The sequence below is a fragment of the Mandrillus leucophaeus genome, unplaced genomic scaffold, assembly GCF_000951045.1.
Source record: "Mandrillus leucophaeus isolate KB7577 unplaced genomic scaffold, Mleu.le_1.0 Scaffold87, whole genome shotgun sequence".
Taxonomy (NCBI): domain Eukaryota; kingdom Metazoa; phylum Chordata; class Mammalia; order Primates; family Cercopithecidae; genus Mandrillus; species Mandrillus leucophaeus.
The window spans coordinates 5108785-5120869 of NW_012109474.1; the positions used below are offsets into that span (position 1 = coordinate 5108785).

At 39.5% G+C, this 12085-nt stretch overlaps 1 pseudogene; it reads right to left on the reverse strand.

The window, feature by feature from the left end:
* Positions 1-2656: 2656 nt before the first annotated feature.
* Positions 2657-4145, reverse strand: LOC105531188 (annotated as a pseudogene).
* Between the last annotated feature and the right edge of the window lie 7940 nt (positions 4146-12085).

The window sequence follows — 12085 nt, forward strand, 5'->3', positions numbered from 1 at the left end:
TTTTTTTTTTACAGAAGCAAAGCTCTCCTAAAACTTATGTTTGCTGGGTAAATGGCTTTAGTGTTTCCATAAGGGGTTCTCTGATTCTCAAAGGTGCTGAGATGGTGTTAAAATTCAAGTTTAATCAATCAACCAATTAGTATTTATTGAATGCCTGCTGGGTACAAGGATTGCACTTGGTGCTACGGGAAATAACAACAACAAAGAATCAAGCTGATCCCCATGCCGTGAAGGAAGAGAAACACATGAAGACTGGCATGAGATCACGACAAGGCAGCTCCCTGGTAGCCAGACTGGTAAGGAAATGTTTCACGTTCATGATGGGATTTTCTTTCCTTTCCTTTTTTTTTGGAGACAGAGTCTAGTTCTGTCACCCAGGCTGGAGTGCAGTGGGTATAATCTCAGCTCACTGCAACCTCTGCCTCCTGGGTTCAAGGGATTCTCCTGCCTTAGCTTTCCGAGTAATTGGAATTACAGGCGTCCGCCACCACGCCCGGCTAATTTTTGTACTTTTAGTAGAGAGGGGCTTTCACCATGTTGGTCAGGCTGGTCTTGAACTCTTGACCTCAAGTGATCCACCTGCCTCAGCCTGCCAAAGTCTTGGGATTACAGGTGTGAACCACTGCCCCTGGCCCATAATAGGATTTTTGTTCTTGGAATATCTATCAAATCTTACTATGTTTCTGGCGTTATCTTATGTAACTTTTACAACTACTCTATCTTCATTCTACTGTTGAGTCACCAAGATCCAGAGGGGTGAAATGAACCTTCCTGATTTATATACTTGGCAAGAAGAAGGAATGAGAATCAGTCCTCAGGCTTTTGAATCCAAGTCTGATGCTCCTTCTATAACATTTATTAGTGATCTCTAAGAAAGGGTTGCTAACATTTAGTTTCCCTAAAGTAGGCCTGTAATCTTTTAAATGCCAAGAAACAGGAGTCTAAAGACCATGAGACTTTATTTGTTCAGAGTTTTCCTAGGAAACACACAGTGTCTCTTTGAAGAAAAGACATTAGTTCTTCCTTCTAATGAAAGCAGTTATGCTGGTGTTTGTTCAGGTATGTGCTAGGGATTCAAACTCATAGATATTAAAAAGAGCCATTTAGAATTGTATACTGCTCTTCAGAGACCCTCCTGCCTGCCCCCAACTACTTAAAGCAACAAACTGTCTCTGTGGGAGGGAGGCACAACCTTTGTGTGGTTCAGCTGCTGAAGCTGGGGGATCCTTAGTCAGCAGTTGGGCTGAGCTGAGCTGGGCCAGCCTGGCACGGTGGGCTTCCCAGGGACCAATGTCCTCAGGCAGCTTGTCCCTTGGGGAAAGCAGGGCACTATCTTCGCCTGGGAAGTCACCAGCAAGACCAAGCAGAAGAACAATTTTCGGCCATTTCAGAAAGTTCAGGCAGCTGCTAAGTAGCCTTCCCTGGTAGTGCCCACAGCCTGGTAGGTGGCATCAGTATGTTACTTAGCTGCAGGTGTGATTTTGATGGGCATCACCCAGCGTGCCTTTGATAGGGAGCAGCAAAACAAGACAAGACGATGAAGGCTTTCTTGCTTTGTGAAAAGCAAATGTCAGTGCAGCCCCAAAGAATGAGGCAAGCTCAAAGAGAAGCATGAACAAAACTGTTTGCTTAAGGCAAAGGTGTCCAAGGAGAAATTTGAAGTACCTGCTTTGGTTTGGTTTTGTTTGTAGAAAAATTTTAAAAATAACTCCTTTTGAATCAGAAACCTCATATGCCTAATATATTATCATAGAGTAATCTAAAGAAATGGTTATGGTTCTTCCTACTAAGAGATTAACATTTAACTTCCCTAGTAGGCACAAGAATGGTCCCATTTAAAAAAACCCAAATATAGTAAAATTTCCTTTCAAGTTCAAATTAGAAAATTGAAATCCTACAACTCCTAGCACAAAGATGTGTGTATAATAAACACTCAAAAACATTTATTGCTAAATTAATCTTATTTATTCCATCTTGAAGGCTTTTATCAGAATCCTAATCTTCCTCTACATTCTCATAATGTTTCTATTACATTTAGCCTGGTGTTTAATTTTATCGAATTCTGATTCACAGAGAACTATTAATCCATAATGTAATTCAGTTAATAATAATAATATTCACCAGAGTGCTTCATACCTGCAACATTATGGTTAAGTGGATATAATGCAACCTGCGTAATTTACAAACAGGAATACTCCAAAATGTGTTAAGCTAAAAACCAGCTTTCCCTATGTGTCGCTTGAATAATGCAAAGCTCTGTTGATTGTTCTCATTGTAAAATATAAATGGATTGCTACTCCCTACATTTTTGTTCTACCCTGCTTTGTTAGCTTAGTTATCATAAACGTTTCCCCACCCACACCCCAAAGCTATTTGGGAATAATATATAAAAACATTGGCTGAGAACTTCAATTTCTTCTGTTTCAATCATCTTAAGGGTGGAAATATTAAAGACCAAAAGAAGGTAAGCAAGTAAGAAATAATTCCAGTAATGAAACTTTGGATCCAGAAAGAACCCCAGTAATTATCAAAATTAGGTAATTCTCTTGTGTATAGATGTGGAATCTGAGGCCAGTGAATGTCAGTAGCTTGTTCAAGCTCACCCAGTCAGTGGCAGGTATGTGGTGACCACCTGGGACTTCTCAAGGTCATCACTTCAGTGCTGTATCCACCAGGCAACACTTGGCGGCTGGTTTCCCAGATGTCGACTTGTACTCCACTTGCCTTTGGAGCAGCGGTTGTTGCTTTCTCTCTAGGAGACCAAGAGATGAACTAGATGGTTAGTCAAGTCTTTTTTCCAGCACAATGTGCTGAGTCTAGCTGGAAAAATCTTGGAGGAGCCTCTTTTTCCTCACCGGTAAATGGGCAGTGCCTCACGTGCAAGCATGCACCACAAGTTTGTAACAGAAATACAAATTGCAATGGGAAATTCTGATAAATGTAGCTTACTTCGAGGTTTTCATTACTTGAGTAACACTTGAGTATTGTTTCAGCATTCATCCTTATAGCCACCAAGCAAGAACACGACTCTCTTCCCAGTTACCATCACCCTCTCTGCCCTATACTGTGACTCTATTTTGATTTAGGATCTTGTCTCTTATTTTCTTATTGGAGTGTTCTTTTACCTTCTCCCAGTTGGAGTAATTTGTATCTCCACTTGGATATGAGCAGCATCTTATCATATGCTCTCAAGTTTTTCTTAGTGCTCTGGCATTTTCTTGAAGAAAAAAAAATATTAAAGGAAAACCCTGCCAACATTCAGGGAAATTGTAAAAAATGCTCCTAGCAAGGCATTGTCTCTCTTGTTCACAAGTATTTCTGTTTCTTTCTTACACATTAGCTACCCAACCTACTCAATATAGCCTGTGCTCCTTCTTACAGGCAAACTCACCCACAGTTTCCACTTGCCCTTATATGTTGGCATGAAATTCTTTCTCTAACCCAGTTTTTTTTTTTTTTTTTTTGCAGAACAGTAAACACTTTTATTACATGGGCAAAGACAGAAAGGATGAGGATTTGTTTGCTTTTCCGAGCCTTGATTTTCCTAAGATAGAACTCCAACTCCTTGCCCTCTAGCATGTAGCCATCTGCTTGGCCACACTGTCCCACCCTTGATATGATGCATGCAAGAAGCTTTCCTTGCTGGAACTGCTCCTCTAGGAGACTGCTGATTTTGGCATTCTGTTTCCTTTTATCATATTTCTTGTGAAATTTTTTAGATCATTTTTTGTTAAAATCTCTTCCTCCTCAGCAATCAGCTTGGTCCCCTTCTTGTGGCCTAGAAGCAGCGCATAGTGGGGCTGGTACCACTGTTGGTGTGGTGTGCTGTTGGTGAGCATGATGCAGTTCTTCACCAGGGTCTTGGTACGGACCGGCTGGTTATTGGATGCATTGTAGACAACATCGATGATCATTGTTTTGCAAGTACAACACTCTGAGCCCTAAGAGAAATTCCCTATGTCCAGCCTCAGGGCACGGTATTTCTCATTTCTTCCCTGCACATGGACTGTGTGGATGTGGCAAGGCTAATCTTGGTGTTGGCAGCCAGCTGTGCACCCCAGCTCATACTTTCGCTTCTTGTAGTAAGGCTTTCTCTTGCCCCTGGTCTTGCAGCGCTTTTGCTAGTTGTCCCAAGAGATGCTCATTGCTTTTTAAATTTTATTGTTTGTTTGTTTATTTATTTATTTATCCATAGGTTATTGGGGTATAGGTGGTGTTCAGTTATGTAAGTTCTTTAGTGGTAATTTGTGAGATTTTAGTACACCCATCATCTAAGCAGCATATACTGCACCCTATTTGTAGTCTTTTATCCCTTGCCCCCTCACACGCTTACCCCCAACTCCCAAAGTCCATTGTAGCATTCTTATTCCTTTGCATCCTTATAGCTTAGCTCCCAAATATCAGTGAGAACATACAATATCTAGTTTTCCATTTCTGAGTTACTTTAGTTATAATTATAGTCGCCAATTTCATCCAGGTCTCTGTGAATGTCATTAATTCATTCCTTTTTATGGCTGAGTAGTATTCTATCATTTATATATACCACAGTTTCTTTATCTACTTGGTGATTGATGGGCATTCAGGTTGTTTCCATGATTTTACAGTTGCAAATTGTGCTGCAATAAACATGTGTGTGCAAGTATCTTTTTCTTATAATGACTTCTTTTCCTCTGGGTAGATACCCAGTAGTGGGATTGTTGGATCAAATGATAGTTTTACTTTCAGATCTTTGAGGAATCTCCACACTGTTTTCCATAGTGGCTGTACTAGTTCACATTGCCACCAGCAGTGTAGAAGTGTTCCCTGATCATTGCATCCATGCCAGCATCTACCGTTTTTTTATTTTTTTTGATTGTGGCCATTCATGCAGGAATAAGGTGGTATTGCATTGTGGTTTTGATTTGTATTTTTCTGATCATTAGTGATGTTGAGCATTTTTTTCATGTTTGTTGGCCATTTGTATATCTTCTTTTGAGAATTGTCTATTCATGTCCTTAGCCCACTTTTTGATTAGATTGTTTATTTTTTTCTTGCTGATTTGTTTGTGTTCATTGTAGATTCTGGATATTAGTTCTTTGTCAGATATAGAGATTGTGAAGATTTTCTCCCACTCTTTGGGTTGTATGTTTACTCTGCTGAGCATTCCTTTTGCCACGCAAAAGCTCTTTAGTTTAATTAAGTCCCAGCTATTTATCTTTGTTTTTATCGCACTTGCGTTTGGATTCTTGGTCATAAAATCCTTGCCTACGCCAATGTCTATAAGGAGTTTTCCAATGTTATCTTCTAGAGTTTTTATAGTTTTAGGGCTTAGATTTAAGTCCTTAATCCATCCTGAGTTGATTTTTGTATAAGGTGAGAGAAGAGGATCCAGTTTCATTATCTTACATGTGACTTGCCAATTATCCCAGCACCATTTGTTGAAAAGGGTGTCCTTTTCCCACTTTAAGTTTTTGTTTGCTTTGTCAAAGATCAGTTGGCTATAAGTTTTTGGGTTTATTTCTTGGTTCTCTATTCTGTTCCATTGGTCTATGTGCCTATTTTCATGCCAGTACCACACTGTTTTGGTGACTATGACCTTACGGTATAGTTTGAAATCAGATAGTGTGATGCCTCCAGATTTGTTCTTTTTGCTTAGGTTTGCTTTGGCTATGTGGGCTTTTTGTTTTGGTTCCATATGAATTTTGGAATTGTTTTTTCTAATTCTGTGAAGAATTATGGTGGGGATTGCATTGAATTTGTAGATTGCTTTTGGTAGTATGGTTATTTTCACAATATTGATTCTACCCATTCATGAACATGAGATGTATTTCCATTTTTTTGTGTGTCATCTGTGATTTCTTTCAGCAGTGTTTGGTAATTTTCCTTGTCGAGGTCTTTCACCTCCTTGGTTAGGTGTGTTCCTAAGTGTTTGTGTGTGTGTGTGTGTGTGTGCACGTGCACGTATGTGTGTATGTGTACAGCTACTGTAAAAGAGGTTAGTTCTTGATTCTCCACTTGGTCGCTGTTGGTGTATAGGGGAGCTACTGATTTGTGCACATTAATCTTGTATCCAGAAACTTTGCTGAATTCTTTATCAGTTCTGGAGCTTTCTGGAGGAGTCTTTAGGGTTTTTGAGGTAAACAATCATGTCATCAGCAAACAGTGACAGTTTACTCTCCTCTTTACTGATTTGTATGCCTTTTATTTCTTTCTCTTGTCTGATTGCTGTGGCTAGGACTTCCAGTACTATGTTGAAGAGGAGTGGTGAGAGTGGTTATCCTTGTCTTGTTCTAGTTCTTACAGGGAATGCTTTTGACTTTTCCCCATTCAGTATTATGTTGGCTGTGAGTTTGTTGTAGATGACTTTCATTACATTGAGATATATCCCTTATATGCCAATTTTGTTGAGAGTTTTAATCATAAAGGATGCTGGATTTTGTTGAATGCTTTTTCTGCGTCTATTGAGATAATCATGTGATTTTGTTTTAATTCTGTTTATGTGGTATATCCCATTTACTGACTTCCATATGTTAAACCACCCCTGCATCCCTAGTATGAAACCCACTTGACCATGGTGAATTGTCTTATTGATATGTTGTTGGATTTGGTTAGCTAGTATTTTGTTAAGGATTTTAGCATCCATGTTTATCAGGGATATCAGTCTGTAGTTTTCATTTTTGGTTATGTCTTTTCCTGGTTTTGGTATTAGGGTGATGCTGGCTAAACGGAATAAATCAGAGAGGGTTCCCTCTTTCTCTATCTTGTGAAATAGTATCAATAGGATGGGTAACAATTCTTCTTTGAATATCTGGTAGAATTGTTATCTATCTTTTGTATCTAACCACCCAGCAAGTCTACCAGGCTCAGGACTGGTACAGGGGGTTATCTGCACAGATTCCTGTGATGTGAACCATCTATGGGTATCTCAGCTGTGGATACCAGCACAGTATTTGGGGTGTCTCCCGGGTCCTGCAGGAGCAGTCTGCTTTCTTCAGAGGGTCTGTGGGTCCTTTTGGGATTCCTGATTTATTCCTGCAGCCATTCTGGAGCTAAAATGTATGATATGAGCCTCTGCACACTGCTCTCTCTGTCCGAGTTGGAGCTACAATCTAGTCCTGCTTCTGGTCTGCCATGATGATCTCTTCTTTTTCTCTAACCCAGTATTTTTATCTGAAGTCCTGATCATAGCTACCTGTCTATCAGAAATCTCCACCTGTATCAAATTCAGAGTCTGAAAAACAAATTCCTTATATCTCCAATCCCTACTTGTCTTTTATTGGGTATCTATGAAGTTACCCAAGCCAGACACACAGCTTTCATCATCTGTCTTTTGCTATCCCCTATTGACTCTATCTTCCAAATAATACTGCAATAAATCTCTCTCTTTCTCTACTTGTTTTGACTGCCTTTGCTCATCTTTTATTTTCTGGTGTTGTGTAGTAGTATTCTAACTGCTCTCCTGGCTTCTAGTGTTGCCCCTGAAGTTCATCTTTCATACTGCTTAAAGTGTGAACATTCCTAAAATACAAATGTCATTCCACCATCCTCATGTTTATAATTATTCAGTGGTTTTTGGCATTTTTTTTTACTAAGTCAAAATTTCTCCCTATGATAAGTCTCTTTCATATCTCTCCACAACGTGTCTTGGTTATAAGTGTTGACATTGCCTAGAAATTCAGGGGTTTATTGACAAATATTTGGTCAGAGGGATGGTCTGAATCCACTGCTAGAAACATGAAACCCTTGATAAGCTTTCCCTGTCCCTCTGTCATAGGCTGCCCTCTGAAACATGCTAAGCAGGATTAAGTTTATAGACCTGTAAACAGAGACAGAATGCCATCAGGTGATTTAAATGCCATCAGGCCTTTTTGTGCCTGGCTTTATTGCAACCTGTTTGAAGAAGTTATTTCTGAATAGATAGCGATGTTCTTTTGTTTTGTCTTGTTTTGTTTTTGTAGTCTACTTGAAGACTTTGACTTTATTATTTTGGCTACTCAGATGATCAGTCCTGCCCCTCTATTTTAAGCAACCCTCACCCTCTGCCCATATATTATGTGCTTTTAGTGATGAAAGCAGCATTCAAAGCTTATATAAAATAAACAATTAGTAAATGCATTAGTCGAATAGTATTAATATACAACTTATATTATTGGCTTTACTGAAATTTCTCCAGGGGCTTCTCACTAGGGCATGCACTGTGGACAGGATCAAAGGGACCTTTCCTGTCTGCTGATAGCTTCTTTGTCACTCTGTCCATTTATTTTTTAAAGTCAAGTTTACTGAGGTATAATTTGTATACTGTATAGTAAAATTCACCTTTTTGGGCTTTATGAATCTTGAATGATGCATACAGTTGTATAACTACCTGTCATAATGAAGATATAGAGCATTTCAATTACTCAGAAAAGTTCCCTCATGCTTGTTTGTAGTCAATTCGATTGCTCTCTGCACCCTGAGCCCTTGGCAACCACAAATCTTTGTCTGTCCTTATAGTATTACCTTTTCTCTAAGATCGTACACACGGGATAATTCAGTATGCAACCTTTTGATTTTGGCTATTTTCATTTAGCGTAATTCACTTAAGAACTATTTATGTTTTATGTGTGTTAGTGGTTCATTCTTTTTTTTATTGCTGAGTAGTGTTTCATTGCGTGCATTTTATACTTCATTGCTTTATATGTGCCTATACCACAGTGTGCTTATCCATTTCCTAGCTGATACACTCATGGTGTGGTAGACAGACGCTAAGGTTACCCCTGTAATTCCTGCATCCTGGTGTTTATGTATTTGATTCATCTTCCCCTCATAAGTGTGGATGGGATCTGTGATTTGTTTCTAACCAATATAATATAGCAAAGGCAATGCTACTCTCATGATTACATTACCTTATATAAGACTGTTTTACCAGCAGACTCATTTTACGCACTCTTTGCTGTGCTGATAAAGTAGAGGAAGTCCATTTGGTAAAGAGCTAAGGGTGATCTCTAGAAGCTAAAGGCAGTCTTCAGCTAACAGACAGAGAAAAACTAGTGTCCTCAATCATACAGAAGCAAGACAATAAATTCTGTCAATTGTCTAAGTAATCCTGGAATCAAATTCTTCCCCAGTCAAGCCTCCAAATGAGACTGCAGCCTAGCTAACACTTTGAGAACTGATGCAGCTAAGCCATCACCAGACTTTGGATAATAAATGTGCATTTTTTTAAAGCCACTATATTTTTGTTAACTTGTTATGTAGCAATAGAAAACTAAACTAATACATTCTGGTAGTTTCCAGTTTTTAGTGATTAAAAATAAGGCTGCCATAAATTTATATACAATAATAAGTTACAATAAGTATTGATCTATATTTTTATTCTTTTGGGTAAATACCTAAGAGTGCAGTTGCTATATCATGCGGTCGGTTTATGTTTAAGTGGATGCCAAACTGTTTTCCAAAGTGGCTGTTCCATTTTATGTATTTTACATCCTCCTATCCCCCAGAAATGTATGCATATTCTAGTTGTTTCATCACATCTCTTGTATGTTATTCTAACACTTGAGCTGGATTTGAGCTCCAGGGTTTTGGTGTTTTCTTTCCTTACTTTTTCTTTTTTTTTCTTTTTGGAGTGCAGTGGCACAGTCATGGCTCACTGCAGCCTCGACCGCCTAGGCTCAGTCTTCCCACCTCAGCCTGCCGAATAGCTGGGACCACAGGCATGTGCCACCCTATCCAACTATTTTTTATTTTTTGTAGAGACAGGGTCTCCCTATGTTGCCCACGCTGGTCTTGATCTCCTGGGCTCGAGTGATCCTCTTGCTTTGACCTCACAAAGTGTTGGAATTATAGGCATAAACTGCCATGCTTGGCTTGTTTTGTTCTTTTGTGTTTTGTATCTTCTGGGCCTAGTGTTTGACTCATGCTCATAGGCTGTGAAAAGTTTGGAATGAATAAATTCATTGACTTAATCTAAACACTTTACTTTTATAAGCACTCCAAGGGCCTTTTATCCTCAGGATGCAAGGGTCAGAGAGACAGCACTTCTGACTTTTCTTTATGTCCCTATTCTCTATAGGAGTCGTTTTTAAATGTGATTGCACATTGGAATCACCTGGAGAGCTTTTAGAAATTCCTGATGCTTAGGTTGCTACCAGTACCAATTAAATAAGAATCTACAGGGAGAAGACCCAGAAAAAGATTTTCTTGTTCATTTAAAGTCACCTGGTTGGGGAGATTAAGCAACATAAACAGTCAGTGATGCCTGTGTCACACTACTGTAAATGCTGAGGCCATTGGTCTGGGTGTGGCCTGGGCAGCCAGGCTTTCAAAAGCTCCTCAGGTAATTCTAATAGGCAGCCAAGTTTTCGATCCACAGCCCTAGCAGTGGCCTCATTATCTCGTTCACAGAACAGCTCTTTAGCAACAGAAAAATCTATGGCAGTAGCAGAGTCACATCTTCAAGGCTGTGCTGGAAGCAGGTGGGGAAATCTGCAATTCAGATAATATGACCTTATTTTGCAGGCTGTGGAACATGGTACTAATTACATTTGTCTGATGCAAAAATGTCAGTTACGCACCTGCCCTCAGTTTTTTCCTCCCACAGCCTGTATCATAACCCTGGTTATGGTTCTCAGGGATCCATAGGTTGGCAAATATGAAGTGGGCCCGGATGCTAAAAGATGGGAGCTAGGAAGCTGCTGACAGAAGCACCCCACGCCTTTCATCGCTCTCGTCCTTGGCTCTGACTTTGGCAAGGAAGGCAGCGACTCTACTGCTTATTGCTCCCTCTGTTTTGACTTTAGGAATTAATGGTGTTTCTTTGCTTAACTTATAGCAATTAATAATGTTTACACTGGTGGGGAAAATTAATGCTGTTGCATTGTTATGAAACATAGAGTAAGGATAAAAATATTTAGGTTAGTAATCCAGAACATATCTTCTGATGAGTGTGACTTGCCCCCTTTTAGCTGATTTTATGCATGGTTGCTTCCCAAGACTGCTCAGTGGGCTAAAGCTGACAGAAACAAACCCAAAATTATGACCACATTACTAACGCATGGCACAGCTGCAAAACAGAATGTAACAGTGAAGCAAACCCATGGGGGGACTTTTTGCCCTGAGCATTCAGACTGGGCATCCCTCTATAATTTGCCTCTTGAGCATCTTAGCATCAATTTCTTTGTACCTAAACCCACTCCTATGACTCAGCGACTGTGGTTTTATCACTCGGTTTCTCTGTAATTGTTGTTATTTCCTGAATCAACCTAGAGTGTCTGATCTGTCTCTGATACTTCGTTTTGCAATATCCAAAGATTTTGTCAATGTTACTATTGGGTGAACGCTTATACAACAATTTTATAACAGAATCCCTTAACAACCCAGGATTTCTGTTGTAAAGAGGTGAACTATACACTTCTTGCCTATACCTTACTCTACTTCTTCTAACAGCCCACCCAAGTGATAGTCTTTTTGAAGCGGAGTTGCATCAATCAAATCTCAGTGGCCTCATCAAACACACATTTGCTTAACACTCATGCACCCTATTGGTTGGCTGGGGGCTCTGCTTTGATGCATCTGCTCCTACACCCAGGGAAATGGAGCAGCCACGGTCTCTGATATTGTCAGTAGCAGTGGCAGAGGAAGAAATTGCAGAAAATGATGGGCCAGCTCTGTTGTCACTTTGCACATTTCATTGGCTAAAGTGTGCCATAAGAGCATGCCTAATTCCAAGAGGGTAGAGACATGTAAACCTATCTATGTCCAAAAGAAGAAATGGAGATATTCAAGGAACACATGAACTCCTCTATGGGGTATTATAATAGTTTACCAAGAAAAACACTAAGAATTACACATAGAAATGGCTATAAGGAGAAATATGCACATTTCTGAAGGCAGCACTCTAAAATGAGAGACCATCAAAGATGACTTCGGGGTTAACAAAGTAAGTGTGTGTGTGTGACATTGGGACTAGAGTCCTAAATGGTTAGGACCCATATTAAATGTCTGTCTACATAATTAACACTCATTTAGAGTCAAACAGAAAGTAATACTGCTGGATGCAATCAAAAAGACAAGTTTAAAATCCTCCCATGATAGAAGAAGTAAATAGGGTCCTGCAATCAAAAAG